This window comes from Emys orbicularis, chromosome 1 (genome assembly GCF_028017835.1).
Source record: "Emys orbicularis isolate rEmyOrb1 chromosome 1, rEmyOrb1.hap1, whole genome shotgun sequence".
In the NCBI taxonomy this organism is placed as follows: domain Eukaryota; kingdom Metazoa; phylum Chordata; order Testudines; family Emydidae; genus Emys; species Emys orbicularis.
Window position 1 is genome coordinate 213846472 of NC_088683.1, and position 21320 is coordinate 213867791.

Consider the following 21320-nt stretch of genomic DNA (forward strand, 5'->3'; position numbering starts at 1 on the left):
ATTAGTAACACTTGACAATTTTGCCCTTGAACTCTTTGTGACTCAATTTCCCATCTGTAAAATGGTGAGAACACTGCCTCCTCACCTTGTGAAGTTAAATTCATTAATGCTTATGAAGCACATAGATGTTAAGGTAAGACTGCCACAGAGAAGCTCATGAAAAATTAATTCTGTATTCAGTGCTGAGTTTGGATGGTGTGCAATAAATAAAGCTGAGGATAAGGAAGTGGTTATTGTATTAGGGAATTTTCCCCATGCATAAGGATAGCATAAGAGAGAACATAAAAGGGAAAGGGACTGGCTGGTACATGGTAAAGACTGGGAATGCTGGCAGAGAGAAGGCAGGAGTTGATGTCATGAAAAGTTACCAAATCAACTAAATAGTGTGGGATTAAACTGTGAAGGGTCTTGGAACATAAAGACAAGAAATGTGTGTGTTTGATACAGTGGTTAAGAGGGAGCCAGAGGAAATGAAAGAGGTGGATGATGTGGTCAGAATGACAAGCCAGAAAATGATCTTAGCAGCATTATTTTGAATAAATTTGAGGGGAATGAGGGTGCAGTAGTCAAGGCCAAAGAGGCCAGTCTCCGGAACGAGAGGCCGGTCAGAGGCAAAGGGGTACAGCACACTGGGGCAGCCCCACTCTGCCCAACCCAGCACGAGGGAACAGTTTACAACTGGCAGCTGCTAGATGCACACGGGCCCATCCGACACTATGCTGCTGGTGTGCCCCTTCCCCTTGGGGATGGGCCCATGCCGCACCACAATGCCCCCCGCCCAGCACCTCCCAACCCCTATGCCCAGCATCCCACTGCTGAGACCCCTGCACACCCCTATGCCCCCACAACCACACAGCACCCTGCACACCACTGCCCCCCACCCAAAGACCCTCCCAGTGCCCCAAAACACAAACCTCCCCCACTGCCCAGCGTCCCCACCCCCTCACTGCCCAGCACACACACACCCCCACAACCCCTCCAGAGACCCACTCCTCCACGCCTTCCTGCTGCACTCACTGGCCCCGCTGGGAGGTGACCGTGTCTGCTGGGCTGAGCCAGCAGCATGGCCAGAGCCAGTCCCAGTCCCAGGACGGGAATTGCTCCAGCCCCTCAGGAGTGGCGCAATCAGCCAGGTCAGAGTGGGAGCAGGGCCTGCCTGGGTTGGGCTCCCTCAGGACCCACTTGCCTGGTGGGGCTTGGCTGAGCCCCCCGCGCTTCCTCCCCTTCCCCCCCACTGGCCAAGACCAGACCGGCCTCTGCACCCGTCCCAATGGTTCGACCCTAGGGAGGTAGGTGGGGCCCTACAGGTGGCAGGCAGCAGAGACCGCTTGGAGCCAGAGCCGCACTGGGGAGCGGGGCAGACTCCTGGGACATGACCCCCATGAGCCCACCTGGCCTTGCCCACTAGCCCCACGGCCAGGAACCCTGCCCAGCCCAGTCCACATGAGGAAAATACAAAGATGAGAGAGCACAGAGAAAAACAAGGGAATAAGAGCAAAGGAAGACCCCAGGTTAAAAGTGGTAAAACTGGAAGAGAAAAGCAAAAGAATCTGATGCTTTGGTTAATTAAAAAAAACAACAACAACAACACCACAATTTTCTGTGACAGAAAGGGAGAAAAAAAAGACAATGGACCAAATGGAAGAAGGAAAAACTCAAAGGTAGTGAGGGAGAAAATGAACAATGATAGTTAGCTATGACACTGAGTAAGTTTCCACTGTAAGACCATGTTTTCAGTAAGTTTCCCAGACCTGAGGACCACCTCTGTGTAGCTCAAAAGCTCCTCTCTCTTACCAACAGAAGTTGATCCAATAAAAGATATTACCTCACCCACCTTGTCTCTCAAATGAAAGACTTCACAGTAATTCTATCAGATCCATATAGAATTCAATTTTTACTATTCCTTAAACTTAAAAAAATTAACAGCGTAACTAAACAGTTTAGATCTGATTAAATAAAAAAAGTAACTTGATTCTTCTATAGGCACCTAAAAAGAAAAAAGTTATAGCCATGGCTTGTTTAAAAAAAAAGAGAAAAAGAAAACCAGTTTTCTAAAACTTTTCTATAGCTATTGTGCCAGTTTTCAAAATCATACAGTACAGACCTGTTTACGCGCGAATCCGCTTATAGCGCAGTAGCGCCATGCCTCCCAGTGCTACCTATTTAACATGCGAGACTTGTTAACACACGGTACAGGAACTTGCTATGTAGCACTACAGATTTGCTCACTAACTCACTGACATAGAAACCGACAGGAAGTGCAGAGCGGAAACGTGTTGTACGTCTTTACCGATATTGGTAAAGTAGTATCACGCACGTTTAGTCATTGTCACACTAGAGAGAGAGATAATATATAGTAGTTATATAGTAATATATATACTACATTAGAAAATTTTAACCGTAGGCCTAATATAATGGCAGCATTCCTACACTGTAGAAGAAAAGCTAGCTGCAACAGATTGAGTAAACAGCAGAGAAACCCAGGCCAAAGTTTCAAAAGATATTGGGATTGCTGAATCTACTCTCCGAGGATGGCTAAAAAACTAATCTAAACTGAATGGCTTTGTACAAAATATTGATTCTGCCGTGGGGCTTACGCAAAAACGTGTGCGCTATTCAGCAAAACCCACAACATACAAAGCCACGCGCACGTGGTTTGCTCAGGAAAGGCTGAAAGGAATGACGCTAAGTGGGCCAATTCTTCAAACCCAAGCGACAAAATTTGGAAATGTAATGGAGGATGAATCATTCCAAGCCAGCAAGGGGTTTATAAGTCGTTTTAAAAAGTGTCATAGCATAGCGCAGGTATCGATTTCTGGAGAAAGCCAATCAGCCGATGAATCGGCCACGAACGCGTTTCCCGCCGAGTTAAAATCTATTTTACAAAATGAAGACTACCACGAAGAACTTTATAATTGTGATGAAACAGCTTTATTTGCAAAACTGCTACCTGATAAGACTTTAGTCTTTAATTACGAGACAAGAAAACAGCTGGATTTAAAAAGATAAAAGATCGTGTGACTCTTCTTTTTTGTAGTAATAAGACGGGCAGCCATAAGCTTACCCCTCTTCTCGTTGGCCGCTTTCATGACCCTCGCCGCTGCTTTAATCACCTCAATAGAGCCAAACTGCCAGTAATATACGCTAACAGCAAAAATGCTAGGATGACGAGACACATTTTCGACGACTGGTTCCACAACAGCTTTGTTCCAGCTGTTCGTAAGCATCTGCGGTCGAAGAAACTCGAAGCCAAAGCACTTTTGCTACTTGATAATTGTCCAGCCCATCCTCCAGCCGAATCACTGGTATCGAGCGATGGAAAAATTTGAGTGCTATACCTACCATTCAACACAACATCAAAAATTCAACCTTTAGACCAGGGCATTATTCAGAATTTTAAAAACAATCATCAACGGGAGCTGATTTCAGCGATCGTGTCATGCATGTCTTCAGGCATTTCCGAATTCCTGAAACAGTTAAACATGAAGGAAATTATTTATTTAGTTAAAAAAGCTTGGATCGGAGTAAAACAAAAGTCCATTGAAAACTGCTGGATGAAGGCTCTCGGTGATGCCTTTTCTGTCAAAGATGGCTCAGACTCAGAAAATTCCAGCAGTGGCACTGATTCAGAGCCAGACTTTGAAGGATTTTCAGAAGAAGACGTCCTACAAACACGCACGCAGACAAAAGAGGATAAAGGTAAACTTCTCTTTCAAATGATAAAAGATTTTAGTTTGGATATGGCGTCAGAAATCATAACTGAGTGGCTGGAGATGGATGAAGATTGCCCAACTTAATATTTCTTCCTCAGACAGAAATTCTGAATGGGCTGCGAGGCTACGGCGGACCACGAAAGTGATGGCGAGAATTCTAATAATGCAGGCCTAAATGACAATGACGACGACGAGGATGTCGTTGAAAAGGTCAAAATTTCGTCCACAGAGCCCTTAGTGCTGTAGAAACTGTTGTAAGATTTATGGAGGAGCAAAACGCGGAAAATATCGAAATCATTCATCTGCAACGAATGACAGACTTCATAAGAAAGAAAAAATGCGAGCATGAAAGAGCAGAAAATAACGGCTTTTTTTCTAAGTGAATCATAGACACTTTTTTCAGCATGGCCCTCTTAACCCACAGTCGTGACGGCTTGACTCCTGACATCCGCACATAAATGGGTCTCTACTGTACTAACACAGGTGTTCTCAAACTGGATGGCTCTCAGACTCCACCCCTAAACCCCGCTTTGCCTCCAGCATTTATAATAGTGTTTATTATTAAAAAAAAAGTGTTTTTAATTTATATGGGGGGGTCGCACTCATAGGCTTGTTGTGTGAAAGGGGTCACCAATACAAAAATTTGAGAACCCCTGGACTCACAGGACCCCAATTATCTTTTTTTGCAAGCCTCACAAGTGAGCAAAAACTGTAAAATTAGACCAGTGGTTCTCAACCTATTTTCCACTGGGGGCCGCACATGCAGCTCTGTGTGTATTATGTGGGCCGCATCCACACTACCCACCTGGCCCTGAGTATGTTACATGGGCCACAACTGTGTGCGGATTTTTGCAGCAAGTGGCCCAAAGTTTAAGAACTACTGTATTAGACTATGTATATAAAGATCAAGCATCTTCATAGTGAACACATCCCTAAACTTCAGCACCAAGTTGTGCAGTCTTGATGAGCAGACCTGAAGTTTAGGAACAGTTTATACTAAATCTGGTTGGAGAGAGATTAATTTAGATTGTAAGAGTTACTGTAGAAGTAAACATGAGCAGCTCCTACCCACCAAAATTAAGACGACTGATTGGAAAAAAAGGTATATTTATTAGGTATTTGTTCCTCTTGGAAGACACTGACTAGCTCAGTTTCTGTACAACACAATCATTTTTGACTTAAGAGTCAAAGTTGAAAACAAAAACAAAAAACAGAGTTATACATGTGGTTTGCTCCACAAAATTAACACCCATAAAACTGAAGGACTAAAAGTTCAGGTAAAATGTGACTTTTTTTTTTTTTTAAATAAGCCAAAACAGCACCAACATTAACAGATAAGAATTTTCCCAAATGAACCATATTACTTTGAACTAGATATTAGTTCTTATTGTTCTGTTACCAAACACATCACTACCAGATTAGACTAAACAAAAAAACAAAACAAAAAAAGAGTTGGACTGAGGAAGAATTCTGACTTCTGAGCAGCAATTTTCATTTAGAATTTAAATAATTTTAGAACTGTAAAGTCTTTTTTTAAATACTTAAATCATTGCAGTTATCCTAAAGTCAGCTGGCATAGTAAGAAGCGGAAGTTGAGATCCTTTCCTGACTATACACTTCACACACCAGTATTCAGCTCACATTAGCCTGATTTTCAGAGGTGCTTGGCAAATCTCACTGAACTCAAGGAGAGATGTAGTCGCTCTTCACCTCTGAAAAAAAAAAATCAGGCTGCATGTCTTATATCCACCTAGAGAGCAACTGTAGTCTAGTGGCTACAGCACAGGCTCAGAGTCAAGAGACCAGAGTTCTCTAGGTCCAACAGACAATAATTTGCTGTTTAACAATAGACAAGTTACATAGCGTCTCTTTGTCTCAGCTTTCCCACCTGTGAAACAGAGATAACCCAACTATGCAAACTGCAAGCTTTGGAAGAAAAGTGTATCAAGAATAAAATATAATTGTGAACTTCAAAACACTTTACAAATATTAATTAATCCTCATCACCCATGTGAGAAGTATTATGCTCGGGGTTGGGAGAAAAGAAAAGAAAAATCTATTCACTTCTGGGGAGATGCTTTCCCTAGTGACTTGGAAGTGGGGAAGGGAGATCTAAGCTCAATTTCTGTAGAATCTAACCTTTCATGTTTTAAAAATTAAGTCCCCACTCCATACAGTTATGTAAAAACCTTCCAAGTGTGAACTGAGGATGAAGCAATGCAGTCTGAGTATTCAGACAGCCTCTGCTATTACTCACTGCATTGTCAAGGAGGAACACAGTGAAATTAACAAGTTTTTGGTCATTTTCACTACTGCTTTTCAGCTATCTCTAGGCAGCAATGAAACTTGCTGTTATGGGGGAAGTTGTAAGCAACAGCAGAAGCAAGCACTATCCAAGAGGAAACAATACAAAAAAGTGGAGGCCAAGCCAGGGATCTACTAGGAGACTTCTCTGAATCCTCCTACCAAGCAATACCAGCCAAGACTCTTGGGCAGGAGGACACTAGTAAAGACCGCCACTCAAAGTCAGAAGACACCGGGGCTGGAGTGCTGGCAAAGATGGAGAAAAGAAAAAAAATTCCCCCTTCCAACATACAAGGAAGAGGATCTTCAAATTCAGACATCTACTAGCAAGAGGCTATTAAAGATGGAGCCTCTGAGCAAGGTCAAAGCATCTTGGAAGTAATCTCGGCAACTGCAGGCGGGACTTCTCAACAAAGGTCTTGTTTTGGACCCCACCCGGTGCCCCTCTCTTCCCGTCTTTCATACTGATCAAAATTCCAAGCCATATTTTCCCAGTTTTACAGACAGGAAAGCTAAGGCAAAGGAATTAATGGTTTACCCGATGTCACAGAAGGAGTCAACATCATAAGCCTTGTCTACACCAAGAAAATTACTGAAATTTGTTGTCATCAGTGGGTAACAGTGGCAGCTGAACTGGCGCTGAACATAATTTAGTGCAAACAGGCAAGGACAAACCTTGCTCCGCACCATTTTGGAAACCACAGCTAAGCCCTGCTCTGACCAGATGTGGGGAGAGGAGAGAAAGAGGGAGAAAAAATAGTGATGGAGATAGAGTACAACATAGGGAAAGAAAAAGAAAAATGGACATGGTGTGAGACTTGGGGGGGACATGGCCTTGGCAGTTTGACAGCTTAAGTAGCTAGTATGAGAAATAATTGCCTTAGTAACACTGGTGATCAGCTGGCAAGAGCAAATGCCCAGTTTTGCCAAAAAAAAGTTGGGACATCTGGGACCAAAATGGGAAGTATGGTCATCCTAGGCTAGGGGTCCCGAAACTTTTTCAGTCACACCTCCCCCTTACCCAGTCCGCCCCCCTCATCCCTGGGAGCCAGGGCTGGGACCCGCAGTCGGTGGCTGAGAGTGGCAGGGTGGCCAGGAGCAGAGCCAGAGCTGGGCCTAGGGACAGGGCTGGGGTGGGGACAGAGTGGAGCTGGGGGTAGGGCTGGGCCCTGCTGCATCCCACCAAACGTTCCTCCATGCCTCCCTATGGGAACATGCCCCACAGTTTGAGAGCCACTTCCCTAGGCTGTGGTAAGAGCTGCCCAGGGAGCCCGGGCAGCTGTGGGGAGTCCCAGACCCTGCACCTACTTTAGGCTGGGGGTTAGGGGGCACAAGAACAGCCCCAAGACCTTGTCCCTGCCCCCAGGGGCAGGTGGAGGGTCTAGGGCTCCCCACAGTGGCCCAGGCTCCCTGGGAAGCTCATACCATGGCCCAGCTTCCGGGGCCTTCGAGGGGAAGGGAAGGAATGGCGGGGGGGCATGTGGGAAACCCAAATGTTCTTTGTGCCCAGGACCCTAATATATCTTAATCCGCCTCTGCAGGGACCATGGAAAAAAGTACAAGAGACATCTGAGGTATTAACGAAAACTGACAGTAACACCTTACCCTGCTCAGAAAAAAGTTTAAAGCATTACTGTCAGAAAAGATAATAAATTTAAAGAAAAATATAAGTTAAAATGCAAGAACTAGCATTTTGAAATTTAAGGTTCCACTGAAGTTAATCACGTGCCACAGGGGTCCACCCATATGGAGATCTGTGCAGAATTTGTGCTTAAAACAGCAGATCAAATCACTGATTTTTCTGGACAAAGCTATCCTATTTCCAGCCAAGCTCCAGACTGTCTATATTTTCTGGGACTATGCCAGTTTTTAAATGACTGAAAATTATCACAACCAAACACCTACCAGAACTGGATAAAAAGGAAGGTTCAAGTCATGAATGACTAACACTTTCTTCACTCTTGCAAATGACAAATAAAACATCAATAGCCTAAATCTAGGATTCCATGCTTTAACAAAATTTTAGGCTAATGTGTTTTCACTCCCCAAACCCTGTAAAAGGATAGACTAAATCAAATCTTCCAATAATCCCTTTTTCTTTCTTTTATTAAGTTAAAAATCATGGATGGACTTAGTTTGATGAAACTTGTTTAAAATATGCTAAATATTTTATTGGTACAACAGAAACTAGAAAAAATAACCACTAGTATATAAAAAAAACATACTGAGATGCCAATATCTTTCGATAGTAACATTTCTCATTGTATAATTTACACTGCTATTATGGAAAACCAATAGAGAAATTTTTAGAAGAGGCTTCCCCTCCACAGACTTGTAAGCGGTTTAATTTCTAGTACAAAAGGATCAATAACCTAAAGTCCAACCAACATTTCTAGAACTTCTATACTGTGTCACAGTGTTGAGGGAAACCCACCTCAAAAATTCTGTCTTTGATAAAAGAGGGATCTTATTTCAAGATAATTCTACACATTCCCAAAGAATCTGAAAGTCTAATGAGGTTCAGCTCCCTCCCCCCCCCACACACACACCCTTTTGCTGTTTTACAGTTACCAAGACCCATGGGTTGAGAATCCCTGTTCGAGACCCAAAATTGGGTATCCAGAACGTTTCAAAGGGTCACATGGCAGCTCCTGTGGCTCCTGTCCCACAGGGCTGGCCAGGTTCGTCTCCCTGCTCCAGGCACCGCAACCTCTGTTATCTCACCACCACTCAGGTTTGGTCCAGGCATCATGATGACAGGAGTCCAGGTAGGCCAAATTTGAGTGAGTGGCACTGCAAGCCCATGAGCCAGATCACAACTCCACTCATACAAAATTGATCCAGTTAGGTGGGCGGGGCCAAACCTGAGTGGCACTGCAACCCCAGTGGTTGCAACACCCAGAGCAGAGAGCCAAGCCAAGTCCAGCCCAACCAGCCTCACAGCACAGGGGCTGCAGGAGCCGCCACTGAGGGGTGAGTGCTGGCAAGACCACCCTCTCACCCCCAGGGGCAGGATCTGACTGAAATTACCCTAGGGCAGTGGTCCCCAACCTTTTTTGTCTGGCGGGCGCCAGACGACGAGCCACGGAGGACCATGGCGGCGGACGAGCATCCGCCGAAATGCTGTCGACAAGCGGCAACGTCAATAGGCGTCACCGCTGAAATGCCGCCGCGTAGAAGTGTCATCCAGAGGCGTCGCCGCCGAAATTCGGCGGCGTCACCTCTGGATGACACTGCTTCTCGGCGGCATTTCAGCGGACGCTTGTCCACCGCCCAGTATGCGGGCGCACAGACGCCCCAGGGGGCGCCATGGCGCCCACGGGCACCGTGTTGGGGACCCCTGCCCTAGGGCCTCCACCCCCAGACTATTTACTGGGTCGCTATAAGCCGTAAGAATTTACAAATGGGTCCTGAGCCCAAAAAGTTTGAGAATAACTGACCTAGAATATTAAAGCTCCCATACGGCAAATACATGTACTTTACTCTATTCCCGCCCTACTGAAGCTATGTGCATAAAGTTAAGCATCTGCTTAAGTGTCAACAAGATTGCAGTGCCTAGGGGATCTATAATGCAAAGTACAGTAAAATCTGCCAAGGGCGACCACTCATCAGAGTTAGCAAAAGTGGTCACTTGTAAGACGTGGTCTCTCTTCAAATTTTGCACAGCAGACAGTGGTCATATTCCATGGCCTCTGCAAGAAGTTGCTCATAACAGCTGGTCTCTCTCAGGCAGGTTTTACTATATATGCCTTGTGCATCAAAGGAGGTCATATTAGATCAACTTGTAAATACAAACAGTTTTCCAGGTCTATCAATGTTTATATTCAGCTAGTTGCAAAAGATACCATTTGTCTACAAGAAATGCAGTTGTCTGTTACACTTCAGGTACCATGGAAAAACAGTCCAGAACCTAGTGAAAAAGAAGCCCATACAATCAAGGAATTTCCCCAAAGTAAGCAAGTATGAAAATGTAAGATTTTTGTTTTATTCCATCAATGTTTGAATTCCTACTATCATCCCAAACATTTGTGTCAATAACCAGAAGACAAGATAGCAAGTCCTATCCAGCAGCTCAGAACTGAACTTTCTGAAATACGAGAGTAAAATTAATTGTTTTGTACAAAGAAGAATTAGTAAAGTTCACAATGAAAAACGTAACTGGAATTTGGTGCGTTAATCAACTTCCTTTAAAAAAAAGATTCCACTTTGGAATGCTGTCACCTTTTTAATTTATTCCTCTCACCCCATGTTAGATGCTCGTACCCGAGCTGTCTTATACCTTTACTGACATCCAACTTGACAAATCATCCAGCAGGCCACTAAGCCAGATTTATTCTACTTACAGGAAAAGCATGACAAGCATGTGGTGTGGGGGAATCCCTGAAGTCTCCCAGGGATTCCACAAGCAAAGTTCTGAGAAGGTAAAATTAAGACAAATAGACAAATGCAGAAACCCTGTCCACACTAAGAGACAACTGCATCAGAGGACCTAGTTAGAACAAAATTGTCCCACCCAAGTTAAAACATGATTCTGTATTCAAGCATAGTTGGAAACCCTTTTTTAATCGCATTCCCAAGTAAAGCTATCACCATGGCTCTGTTCAGGAACGTGGTCAAAAAGTACAGCTGTTTTAAAAAGGCGGTTATACCCATTATGACAATATTATATCAAAGCTAAAAAAGTTTTAAATGTCACCATATCCATGGGAGAAAAAAATTACAAGATTAAAATATGAGAAGTCTGGTGGTAATTTTTAAGTAATTCCAGAACCCAAAAGAACTCAACCTTTGAACTTTTAATCTAATACAAATCACATAATGTTATCACCACACACAAGCACATACTTTATATCACAGACTATGCACCACAATCTTAGTACTGCCACCTAGGAATGGCAGCATTCCATCACCCTTATAGCCACCCTCTCTGCATACAAGGGGTGTATGGTCTGTGGTAGATGTTGTAGCTCTGGCTGGAGCTTAGGCTCTGAAGCCTTAGGGGCCAAGGGGGCTTCAGAGCCCAAATACCAGGCCAACCTGCAATATCAAAGCACCATCTACACAGCTATTTTTAGAGCACTAGTGCGAGACCCATTAACATGGGTCTCTGTACCCAGGCTGGTAGGCTTGCTCCCAGATGCAGAGTAGACATACCTTTAGATCAGGGATTCTCAAACTGGGGGTCGGGACTCCTCAGGGGATCATGAGGTTATTACACGGGGGCCATCAAGTGATCCATTCCCTGTCGCCCATTCCCAGCTTCGGGCAAACAGGGGCTAGGGATACCCATCCCTGCCCATCCTGGCTAATAGCCATTGATGGACCTATCCTCCATGAATTTATCTAGTTCTTTTTTGAACCCTGTTATAGTCTTGGCCTTCACAACATCCTCTGGCAAAGAGTTCCACAGGTTGACGGTGCGTTGTGTGAAGAAATATTTCCTTTTGTTTTAAACCTGCTGCCTATTAATTTCATTTGGTGACCTAGTTCGTGTGTTATGAGAAGGAGTAAATAACACTTCTTTATTTACTTTCTCCGTACCAGTCATGATTTTATAGACCTCTATCATATCCCCCCTTAGTCATCTCCTTTCCAAGCTGAAAAGTCCCAGTCTTATTAATCTCTCCTCATATGGCAGCCGTTCCATACCACTAATCATTTCTGTTGCCCTTTTCTGAACCTTTTCCAATTCCAATATATCTTTTTTGAGATGGGGCGACCACATCTGCACGCAGTATTCAAGATGTGGGTGTACCATGGATTTATACAAAGGCAATATGATATTTTCTGTCTTATTATCTATCCCTTTCTTAATGATGCCCAACATTCTGTTTGCTTTTTTGACTGTCACTGCACATTGAGTGGATGTTTTCAGAGAACTATCCACAATGACTCCAAGATCTCTTTCTTGAATGGTAACAGCTAATTTAGACCCCATCATTTTATATGTATAGTTGGGATTATGCTTTCCAATGTGTATTACTTTGCATTTATCAACATTGAATTTCATCTGCCATTTTGTTGCCCAGTCACCCAGTTTTGAGAGATCCTTTTGTAGCTCTTTGCAGTCTGCCTAGGATTTAACTATCTTGTGTAGTTTTGTACCATCTGCAAATTTTGCCACCTCACTACCCCTTTTTCCAGATCCTTTATGAATATGTTGAATAGGACTGGTCCCAATACAGACCCCTGGGGGACACCACTATATCTCTCTCCATTCTGAAAACTGACCATTTATTCCTCCCCTTTGTTTCCTTTTAACCAGTTACCAATCCATGAGAGGACCTTCCCTCTTATCGCGAGCTGTCAGCCTCCACCCCAAACCCCGCTTGGCCTCCAGCATTTATAATGGTGTTAAATATATTAATAAGTGTTTCTAGTTTATAAGCGAGGTCACACTCAGAGGCTATGTGAAGGGGGCCACCAATACAAAAGTTTGAGAACCACTGCTTTAGATGGCTTAACTTTTTCTTGTGTCTGGATTTGTGTAAGGTACATTGTGCGTAGCAACCCTTACTGCTTCCTCAGTAAGTCTGCGTGTATTATTACATTATAATGTTAGATGACACACTAAAATACAAAGGAGAAAGACTACAACCCAGTACCATAGGTACATAAGATTATTTTTTGCAAAAGATATACCATCTTCTAGGATACTAAAATAATGTCCAACCACTCAAATTTAGTTCACATAATACACCTGAACTACAACTTTAGCCCCTAAATTTAAAACAAATATGACAAGAGCAATACAACTATTATGTACTACATTTTTAAGGATTCACCCAATAATCAAATTAATGGTTAAGAAGAGCAGATATTTCCAAAGCATGATGTTCCTAGAAAAATAGTGATTCTTGAACAGCAGAAAGAATTTTCACTTAAGCACTTGGATGTTAACAGTAGCATCCCAAATTATAAGAGTAAACACTAAAAAGAGTTTTGGAAGAGACAAACCCTCACGTTTATAATCTCTAACTACTAGGGATAGGAGGAAACTTTCCCCGTGTGCAAATTATTCCCCATTAGGGTTTCTAACACCTTCATCAGAGACATTTGGTTTTGACTCCTGTCGGTGACAGGATACTGGATCAGATAGACCACTGGTCTGATTCTGCATAACAATTTCAGTGCTCCTTAGAATGCAAGTAAGGATAAAAGCATTGTTTCTTCCTTAAAAATATGATCATAACAGACTGAAGGAAGTAATTTAATTTTAAATTAGATTTAAGTTTATCAGTAAAAATGTTTTCAAAATGATACTGCAATTTTTAATTCTATTTATCAGCTAACAAACGCTTTTTCAGAAAAAAATAGCTATACTGCCTGAAATCCATGTAATTGTTAATTTCTAATAATACTTTAAATACAGTTGAGTATATTGGGGGGGGGAAAGGTTCCCATGACTATTGAAGAAAAATTCTCAATAATCAAGTAGATGTATATCTAAAAGTTATTTTTATCACAGTCAACAACAAAATTCTTATTCAGTTTTACTCAGGATATCTGACATTTTGAAAAGCCCTAAATGAACTGCATATTTAGACTTGAGAACCTCTGCAAGAGAATACTACTATGGTTTCTTTACTGTAGGCATTTCTAGTTCCTCAAGTGGCTATTTACTTATCTTTTCTCATTTTCTTTGAAACAATTCCAGCATTTTCAATACAATACATGACTGACAAGACTGGATACATAAGGGCTTGACAAAGCCCTAGCTGGGATGATTTAGTTGGTGTTGGTCCTGCTTTGAGCAGGAGATTGGACTAGATGACCTCCTGAGGTCTCTATTCCAACCCTAATATTCTATGATTCTAATAGAAACAGGGGTTGCTTTACACTGTGGGGTATCCTCAAACATGAATGCACTAATATAGGAAACAAAACACTTCTAAAGGGGGTGGTGTCTAAAGATGCAAAAGACACACATGGTCTGCTCCCACTGCCCTTATTGATTGGTACCTACAGAAGCAGCCCTTCCTGTCAGTTCAATAGGAAGTAGTAACACCAGAAGAGTAAATTCACAAAAACATGAAGCAGCAGGCTGGAAATAGTAAGATGACAGAGGTTGCTCAAAGGAAATGTTTTAAAAAGACTATATGAAGAGGCATGATGATAGAAAGGGCATAAGGTAAAACTGAAAAAGTAGAAGAAAAAGTGATGCAAACTTATGGGTTTATTTTTAACCTAGAGCCTTTTTTCACATAACTAGATGTTCAAGGTTCTTCCACTGCAGTTCATTCTAGATTATACTGATTACGTCTTTATTCAGAGCTATCTTTAAGTATCCATTATCAGGGGGTAGCCGTGTTAGTCTGTATCTACAAAAACAACAAGGAGTCTGGTGGCACCTTAAAGACTAACAGGTTTATTTGGGCATAAGCTTTCGTGGGTAAAAACCTCACTTCTTCGGATGCTTATGCCCAAATAAATCTGTTAGTCTTTAAGGTGCCACCAGACTCCTTGTTGTTTTTTAAGTATCCATGACATCCAGCGCAGCTGGACTTTACTCTCCTGCTCCAAATACTGCAATTGAGGGAAATAATTTTAATGTTTGAGAAATACGACCGAGAAAACTGCTGTGTTCTTCTGGTTTGAGAAAACAAATGGTGCTGCTGCCTTGAAAATAAACATCATTACATGTTTAACAAAAACCTCAAAATCAATGTACAGTAGGATTAAGATTTTGCTGAAATAGATGGCTTCATCCTACATGTTCCATTTTATCATAAGCAGCACCCAAAAGATCCAGGATGTAGCTAGCAGTTTGAAATTTGTAGATAACTGCTAATCTGTTACCCATAACCTCTCAAGGTAGACATGACACTACAGCCAGCTAATCAGCAAAGACCCAATCCTCTCAAAACTTACCACCAGTCCCATAGCCCAGCACAACTGTAGTTAGCTAGCAAACGGATAATAAGAGGCCCAGTGGCAAACAAACCTGCAAGTCAGTTTGCCAGAGCAAGTGTTCCTAGCATATTTAGCACTATATATAGATAGACAGATAGAGATATATAAAAAAATAAAATTAGCCAGGTTTTAAAAATGTAGGCCTCAATCCTCCAATTAGGTCCATATGGGCAGATCCTTGCACATACCCAAAATGACTTCAGGGGTCTTTGCTCAGATGCAAAGGTCCGCCCACACTGAACCCAATATCAGGATCAAGGATTTAAAACAATTTGCAGACAAAATCAACACGCATGAGAGAACCATAATACACACCTGATTTGTATAAAGAATTTTAGTCCTTTCAAAATTCTAATTAGAATTACACACATTTTTATATTGATAAATTAATTTTTGCCACATGATCATTCAATATACAACTTGATTCCTGAACAATAATCAAATTAAATATGGCACCTTACAACCTAGAACATTGCTATGACATTTATATAGAAACAAGTTTATCTGGCAATAACAAAGACTGTTAGTATGGATTTTTCATATACATCCTCACTGTAAGCAGACAATGGTGCCAAAAGTGAGGTAGAATAGTAGTTAGATAACTCCGGGGGGGAAGGGGGGGGGGGGGGGAGAGACCTTCCTGTGGTCATCTCCTCAATTACCTTTTATATTGTCATTAAGAAATGATGGCCTAGATGTTACAAATTATGTCCCAATTGCCCTGCCTCAGTTATTAATCTCAAAGTAAAGTTTTAACACTGGTGAAAATAAACAACTGGAAAGTCTTAAGTTGTCATTTTGGAGAACTAACAGGGTGAACTAAAGAGAAAGGGGCATAAAGGGAGAAGGCCGTTTTCCACATAGAAACAGTTTTATTAGGAATGGGAGCTACAGGAGCGACACACTTCGCCTGCACCCGTGTTAATAACGCTTACAGCGGGTGGGAGTGAGCTGGTGCTGCTGGATTTCACACCGATTTGGGGGAAGAGTCTGAGTAGGGCCTTATTTCCAGGCGTAGCCCTGGCCTACACGGCTCCAATCACTCCACTTCAGTAATGGCGCTTGGTGTGAAATGAAACGAGACTCGGGAGAGGTAAAAGCGGGTGCAGCTCTGCGGGGAGCCCCTCTCAGCCCAGCAGTCCAGGGAGGGGCCACCCGGCGGACAAACTCCCCGAGGGGCCAGGGTGGGTGCGCTCCCTCCAGCCCGCCTCGCAGCCCCGCACAGGACGGAGAGAGGATGAGACGCCGTCAGCCATTTTCCTTGACGCTCCAAAACACAGCGAGACACGGACACACGCCGGGGACTGCGGGGGCGGCGGCGCCGTCACCTCCCCTCCCCCCACAGCCATAACACAGCGGCCTCCAGCTCCCCACCCAGCCCAGGGAGCCCCGTCCCCCAGGGCCACGGACCGCTCAGCCTGCGCCTCCCTGCGCTCAGCGCGGCCACTGGCTGCAACACGAACCGCTCCTCGCCACCCTGCCCCGGCCTATGCTCACCCCCGCACGGTGTCCTCTTCTCCCGCTGCTGCCGCGGCCCACTCCCCCCCTGGGTGCTTCTGCAGACGATGCTCCGCCGGGGGCTGTCTCATCCCAGGCAACCAGCAGGGCAGCGAGTCATACTCGGCGTAGAGCCGGCGGGCGGAGGGGGCTGCCCGTTCCCGGGCCCCGCGGCGCTGTGCGGAGCTGCCCGCGCTCGGATCCCGGCCTGGCCGCTTGGCTCCCTCCGGCAGCGGCGCCGGGGCGTCTCTCCTGCGTCACCAGCTCCTGCCCGGCAGCCCGGGGCTTGGCCGGGGCCTGCACGCTCCGCCCCGTCCGGGGCTCAGACACACACCCGGGGGAGGGGCGCACACACTCCCCGCGCTTCTCACCGGGGCCTGGGTTCGGCGGGGGGAGGGGCTGGGCACTGGCCGCTCGCTGCGTGCACGGGACGGAGCAGAACAGACACGGCGGCGCGGCCGGTTCCTCGCTCCCGGCGCTGGCGTCTCGCTAGGTCCTGAGCAATATGGCGGCTCCGGCTGCGCTGGGCCAGCGGCGCAGACTCCGACTCAGCGCGACGGCGGCCCCGCCACCCAAACAGCGTGACCCCCCCTCGCCGTGTGTCACTCAGCCCGACGGCGGGGCAGGCCTGGCGGCTGTCACCGCCCCCTCGGGGCGCGCGGGGGGAGGAAGGGGAGGGGGCGCGGGGCGGCCGGGCCGCGCTCACTGGGGCGGGCGGCTGCGCGGCCGTTTCATGTCGGTTAGGCTCGTTTGGGTTCCATTGTGACCCGCTGTGCGAACAGCGCCGCCGCGGAGAGCCCGGATAATGACGTCAACGCTTCCTGCTCGGGGCTGGGGTGGGGGAGGTGGAACGGGACCAGGCGCGCGCGGGGGCCTGGCGCAGCCGCTGACGTCCCCCTCCCCCGCGGGGCCGGGAGTCCCGCCTCACATTGACGGGCGCCACGGGCCGCTTTCGGCCCAGGCGGGTGGTGCCCGGGGAGAGATGGAGAAGCGCCTAGACACGCAGCAGCGCTGTTTGCCGACTCAGGGCATTTCCGCCGCACGGGGCTGCCCGTGGCTTAGGTCACAAGAAGTAGCCGTAACGCATAACAGCCCAAACAGTCACTGCACTTCGCCCTGGCACGGGTGCTAGAAATAGGGTGGGACAAGTTCAGTGCGAAACAATTTCCTGGGGCTGCCTGGCACAGTACATGCAGACATGCTGCATCACTCGTTTTTCATGAGAGTCTTGCATGCATGCATACAGCACCCTTCACCCCAAAGCATGTTACTACTTTAGGACCTAATGCTGCAGTTGAGTCAGACTATGGAGTTTTGCCTAGACAGTAGAAGGGGGTCCTTAGACTGACATACAAGCTAATACGGTATACACATAGCAATTACTTCACCCTTAATTGCATGCAGCCACTACTGGAATAAGACACTATAATTAGTTAAAGGGCATCAGCAATGTAAAACTCAAATTTATCTGTTTTCCTTCCCCCCCCCCCCCATTTTTTTCTTGTAACACTTAAGGTTACTATAACATATTTTTGTCTATTTTTTCCTCCAATTATTTACTTGACAGCACTTAATATAGTAAATTCAATATTGTCACATCTCTCCATTTGTGTGGACTTTTTATATAGCAAGAGGAGGGAGAAAACACATTTTAAAAATAGGAAATAGTCAAAAACCACAAAAGTTGGCAGGGAGATGGAACTCAGCCACATCTAGTACCTGAAACTACTTTTACCTTTTAAAAAAAAAGATCAAATTTCAAGTTGACGGTCTCGTTATACAGCATTGGCCCATATGATGCTAATAGTTTCAGGACAGGAAGTGAAGACAACAGTATCCAATTAAAAGTGCAGGGATAACTTTATGCAGAATGTAAGGAGTTGGAATTTGCCCAGGAGGTCAGGGCTAACAACCCTAACTTGTGAAAAATGTTTATCTCCAGTGTTTGCAGTCTGTACAGACCAAAACAACAACTACCCATAGTGACTGGGCTCAGGGATTTTCCTGTAAACAGTCTTTAAAACTTGGGACTGAAGGGTGAATTATGGTGCAATTTCCTGATCTACTTGTGTTTTTCTGCAACCCTTAGTATTTGGAGAGGACAGCAAAAGCACATCTTAGGGCCGCCTACACTACAAAATTGTGTCAACCACATTTGTCAACATACAGCCGCCAGTTACTAAATCACGTGTGTGTGTGTGCGCGGACGCGCACTTTGCTCCTTGTGTTAGCGATGCAAAACCTCACCAGGAGCGCTTGTATCAATTGTATTGTCAGTGTGGAGCATTCTGGGATGCCTTCTAAAAGCCAAGTATCAGGGGGTAGCCGTGTTAGTCTGTATCTACAAAAACAACAAGGAGTCTGGTGGCACCTTAAAGACTAACAGATTTATTTGGGCATAAGCTTTCGTGGGTAAAAACCTCACTTCTTCATCTAAGAAGTGAGGTTTTTACGCACGAAAGCTTATGCCCAAATAAATCTGTTAGTCTTTAAGGTGCCACCAGACTCCTTGATGTTTTTCTAAAAGCCAGTAACATTGACGTAAGTAACCCAGTGTCTACACTGACACTCCGTCGATATGCCCTTCTGTCTTTGGCACCTCTAATGGCATCAAACAGACTGATAGGTGTACTGGTAGTTTTTATAATGCCCACTAAGAAATGGACTCAGACCTCAGTTCAATTTGCATAATTCAACAAAAGACCATTAGATACTACTAATAGCCCTGTTAAACCCCAAGCAACTTTTAGCAAACAGGATTATTACATTAACTTGTAAGGAAGGCTTTCTTTAACAAAGAAAAGGAATAGAAATGTCATTGCATTTAACTGAAAGCTTCAACTTGGGTTATACAACAGATGTGAATTCTCCATGACTTTCCAGTGTCCTTGCTATTTTGGTGGTATTTTCCTCATTTTACATTGTAGTTTACTTACATCGCACACAAATCTAGTGTTATGCAATTTTTTTATTATTGTAATTTACTAGTCTCAAAAATATTGAAACAAAATTGGGGTTGTGCATTTATGCTAAAGAAATTATGCTCATATTTCTTCTGGTACTTTGATATTTTATCTCCTTTGTCAAACATTTTAAAAAGACATGTTCCAAAATATTTTTGGAAGTTGCCTGTAGCCATATTAATCAAACATCACAATAGGCTAACACAGACAGGTATTTATGGCATCAAATAAAAGGGGTCCCTGGAATAGCAATGGGTCTGTCTATTCAACAAGCAAATCCCAAAACAGTCTTGTGTGACTGTGCAATTCTTCCACTCTAACCAACAAAAAAAGGCCTCTGTTTATGTTCATTTGGGCTTCCCAGATGTGCCCCAGAATCCTTTGAGTTGGTTTCCTCAGCTCATTTTATGAAGCTTTGTTGCAACTGATGCAAAGATCTGTGGACGACTTTTGGGCACTGCAGATAAGTGCTGCACACAAAATGGGAACATTAATATGGAAGAGAAGTTGAACAGATAAGGGAGTAGATAAATTATTGATTAAAGAGGACTGGTGGGTGGAAGACAGCAGTTGGTGAGCAAGTGCTCACAAAGCACACTTATTCCATAATAAAGTGTCCATGCAGGATTCCAGGATAGATATTGCAAAATAGCTTATTTCATAATAGCTATTCTGGACAGTTTTCCCCTGTAGACTAGCCCTAATCTGATTAGAAGTTCTTACATGACATTTTTAATTCAATTAAAAAAAAAGGAGGATTTATGCATTTCCCTGCAAGGTTTCCAACTCATTAAGCTGCAGCACTGTTCTAGTCAGCATACCAAACTCAAACTGAAGCTAGCTATAAATATGTGAAACTGACTAATCTAGTTTAATTGTCCAACCTGAAATAAATGCAAAAAGTAGACAGCAGTGAAGATTAAGATGTTTAAAATGTTCAGTTTAATATATTATGAACAAGGATATTTAAATTAATTACTCTACATATTCCATACACTAGATTTTTATCTTGCAGTATCCCTTTCAATAGTTATACATTTTTATTACTACACAAATTCTCAAAACTAGCACTGTAAACGGAGGGATCTAAATAAAGACCAAGTCTCCACATGAACATGTATCTTGCTGCAACACAATGCAAGTATTCAATATAACTGTACAAGCTAGGACTGTTTTACCACATTACCTGCCTTCGTATCCTTATGAAAAGCAGGGGGCCAGTGGAAAAAAATAGTATATCATCATGTAATTTAAGACTATCATAATGCATACACAGAAGAAGTCTGAATTAAGGTAGCATAGGCAACTTTAATTTTGGCGTTTCCTAAGTTTTGAGGGATTGAGTTTTCATCCTTAGTTTTTTTTAGTGTAGATTTTGTATGTAATCATATATGAAATTATATAGGTAGCTATCAATCAGAAATAATATGTGAGCTGACATTGCTCCGAACTTTTGCATTTCCTGACACTTTAAATTAACTTGGCATTAATATTGTTTTTTGTATTCTATGTCATTTTAGAGAAAACAAAGCATTTGTAATAAAGTTGTGTTGTGCAGTTATACTATGCACAGCTCCATAAACTAAAACTCATAGACTTAGTCTACACTTGACATTTCCCTAAAATGCACATTGTTTCCACCACTAGCATAGCTTCACCATGTTCAAGTATCATGTTTTAACTTTGATAGATATTGGAACCTGGGCTAAAAAGGGTTCTTAAAAGTGGTTATAAAGACATGTTTTCTTCTGTCTGCACAAAAGATATAAGGTGATCGTGCCACTGTGTTTAAACATCTTAGAATCTGTAGTATAGATGGGAAATAGCCCAGGAAAAGGCCCAGGTAGCGACCATCGAATTGTGGAGGTAAATGCGTGGTTACGCATGTGGTGTTGGAGAGAGGGTTTTGGATTCTTTGACCATGGGTTGT

The 21320-nt window shown here is 43.8% G+C and overlaps 1 protein-coding gene across 1 annotated transcript in view; it reads right to left on the reverse strand.

The window, feature by feature from the left end:
- The window catches only part of USP9X (ubiquitin specific peptidase 9 X-linked), a 219439-nt gene extending 202898 nt beyond the window's left edge, over positions 1 to 16541 (reverse strand). The window contains exon 1 of the mRNA XM_065423841.1: positions 16428 to 16541. The gene's annotated coding sequence lies outside the window, so the exon portion shown is untranslated. The remainder of the gene's footprint in view (positions 1 to 16427) is intronic.
- Between the last annotated feature and the right edge of the window lie 4779 nt (positions 16542 to 21320).